The sequence below is a fragment of the Echinops telfairi genome, unplaced genomic scaffold (assembly GCF_000313985.2).
Source record: "Echinops telfairi isolate 266 unplaced genomic scaffold, ASM31398v2 ScPeMD7_7458;HRSCAF=8496, whole genome shotgun sequence".
In the NCBI taxonomy this organism is placed as follows: domain Eukaryota; kingdom Metazoa; phylum Chordata; class Mammalia; order Afrosoricida; family Tenrecidae; genus Echinops; species Echinops telfairi.
The window spans coordinates 3,336,075-3,339,390 of NW_022111358.1; positions in this window are offsets into that span (position 1 = coordinate 3,336,075).

The following is a 3,316-nucleotide window of genomic DNA, read 5'->3' on the forward strand; positions in this document are numbered from 1 at the left end:
CTCTCCTCCCGCGGAGCTGAGGCTCGCTCTTGCCCCCACGTCCGGTTTCCTCTGCTGTGTGTGCTCCGCTTCTCGCCTACTCCGTCAGGCTCTGGATGGCGTCTCTCCTAAGTCGTCACCTCCTTTCCTCCCCCTGCTCCTATGACCTCTGTTCCCTTCTTTGTTGCGGCAGTCCCCTGCTGCGCTTTTACGCGTGTAGAACGGGAAGAACCAGAAACTTCCAAAGAATCCTAAGGTTGACAAAAATCGAGGTTCCGAAGAATCTGAATTCCAGAAGCCAGAGAGAGGGCTTTTCGTTCGATCGCCTTTTCACCCTTCCCTGGAACTCGCCCTTCCTCTGAGTCCACAGCCCGGCACGTGGTTGAAGAGGCTGTGAGACCCTTGGAGTGGTGGAGGGCTCACGACCTCACACGCCTGTGCCCTTTCTCCTTTATGTTGAACGGAAATCTGCAAATCCCCCTTTGTGTTACTAGTTCTTGAATGTCACCCCAGAGTTGTTCTCACTGCAACTCGTTCTCAGGTTTCAGAGTTCACCTGATCGCCTCTCACACCTCTTTTGAGTTTGTTACATGTTTAACTGTGGCCATGGATGACCAGTTTCTTTTCTTTCTTTCTTTTTAAACAGCAGACGTGACATCTCGGACTTGGTGAGTCTGATCACTGCGCTCAATGTGCTGTCAAAACTGGCAAGCAGAGTTTGATCAACTCGAGGGGGCGGGGACTTACACTGATCTTTAAAGTTAGTTTTAGTTACTTGGTTCCATGAATACCCCAAACCTCACAATCCAGTTATCACGAATGAATTTCTCTCCATCAAACACCATTCCAATGGCTGTTATATTTTCTTCTGTCAGAACCCCCCCAGGTCCAGGCCCCTTCCCCAAACTGTGATGGAAGCCAAATAGGACCAGCAAACAGTTCATTGATATATTTAGCAAATGTTTGTTCAGCAACTACCATATGCGAGACCTAGAAGGAAGCTGGGAAGCAATTAAACTTTCTGCCTAGTTAGAGATTCAATGTTCCCCTTGCCATTGAGTGGATCCCAACTCATAGACTGACTAGGGCAGAGGTAAACTACCCTGAATGGTTTCCAAAGCTTAACAGCCGAACAGGTTAACCACCGCACCATCAGGACTCCTAATGACAAGTGCAGTTTGTGATAAATGCTACAATAGAAGAAGTATGGGAGCCCAGGTGGGGGAAACCTTATTTAGCCCGAGGAAGAGGAGGAGATGGCGAAAAGAAAGACTAGGGGAGAAGAGAGGGACTCTGGGTAGAGGGGGGAGCAAATAGAGAAGGCTTGAGAGCAACTGCTGCTTGTTCTGGGAAGATTCACAGGTGTGGAGGCAACATGACGAGACACACACCAGAAAAGCCCTACTAGGGCTCAAAGAGGCTTTTATACGTGAGTCAGACAGGTATGAGGAACCGCTGGTGAATTTTAAGCTAGTTAAAAAAAATCCCTCCTAATTAGGAGAGAATGAAAGATCAAAGACTTAGGACAGAGTCACATATGAGGAAAATATACTCCCAGAACACAGGAAAGATCGTGAACTTGGGGTATGCCAGTGCAGATAGAGGCAAATGATTCCAGAGAGCTTCCAGAGGGAAAATAGATTGGATCTGGTAACAGAGCCAGAGAACACGTTACAATGTAAGTCACTTGGAGGAGTCCCTGCGGGGTAAAACCAGTTGCTGCCCACCCTGCCCCGACCCATGCATGTCAGAGTAGAACTGTACTATGTAGGGTTTTCAATGCCGAGTTTTCAGAAGTAGATCACCAAGCCTTTTTTCCAAGGCACTTCTGGGTGGACTTGAATGTCCCAACATTTCGGTTAACATTAGCCAATTGCACTGCCCGTGACCAAGGTATATCCTCCCATGGACAGTGAAGCATTTCTGATTCATAACCACCCTGAAGGGCAAAGTAGAACTGCTCCCTAAGGATTCCAAGGCTGTCAATCTTTACAGGAGCAGAAAGCCTCGTTCTGGTCCCCATCCCCACCCCCACCCACCCAGTGGCTGATAGGTTCAAACTGCTGGTACCACTAGGGCTCCTTTCCCAGAATGTAGGATCGGTTGAAGCACAGGCAGGTGATGAGTTCACTACTCTGCCAGGGCACCAGGCACAATCCCTCTTGTCCTATGATGCTGCGCCTTTATGCCCCACATTGCCAGGCCATACTCCGTATGACACATAGCAGCTGTGGTCCTTCAGAAACCACACACACACTACAAAAACTACTCCCCACCTGTGAGTGCTTATCATTACATCATGAACTTTTATAGTAATCTGAACCACAAAAGTCCCAGGGGCCATGTTAACTTCAAATCAAAGATCTCTTCTGCCCTTTTAATACTTTTTTGGGGACTCTTCCTGCACCCTCAGCCTCAACCAGCAAGGCAGGCTTGAAAGGTAAGCAATCGCAAGAGCAGGGGAATAAAGTAATTTGAGGCACCGCCCTCCCAGGCCTCCTGTGGCGTGGTGTGGTTAGAGGCTTCTTTCAGGTCTAGCACCTCCTTCCTGACAGGCCCTTTGTGTCAGACGTGTTAGACCCGAAATCCAAAGCTTCTGACTCTAGTCCCTGCTCAGTGGAGGGGAAACAGAGGGCTGGCTTTGTGTCCTAAATACCTCTAGCTGTGCCAGGCAGTCTTGAACCTTAAAGAGAGGTGTCAATTTCCTCCCCTCTCCTCCCTTCCACCTCCCAAGGAAAATCTTGACCTCAGAAATAAGGGGACTTGGCTTGAAGGTAAAAAGACTTCCTGCTTCACAGAAGCAGATCGATAATCACCTGTATTAAAAAAAAAAAAAGCAAACAAGCTATTGAATGACTTCAGCAACGGTCATTTCCCTTCAGAGGATGCACAGGTAATTGGAGCATGAATTGTAAATGCCTCATTGTCTGGCACAAACCCCCACCGATTCGCAAATTCAATTCAGCACATGTTGATGAAGCCCCACGCCAGAGAAAGAGTCTGTGCTAAATGCATGGGGGTTGGCTAATAGGTGTGGGAGACCTCTCCCCTCCAGAAGGCTAGAAGCCAGCGAGGGAGACAGAAAATGGTCACAACATGTTCTGGGCCTGAGCTACAAAACAGGCATGGTACCCAACCCTGTCAGTTGACTCATCATTTAATCCTCACAGCAATCCTATGAGGCAGGTACTATCCCCATGCTAAAGATGGAGAGAACGAGGCACAAGGTCTCACAGATCCAGGTCTCAAACCCAGGTAAGAAAGAAAGCACACAATCATTAACTCAAAAGAGCTGGGGTGAGGGAGGGAGAGCTCTAAGAGTTTGCAGTCATTTACC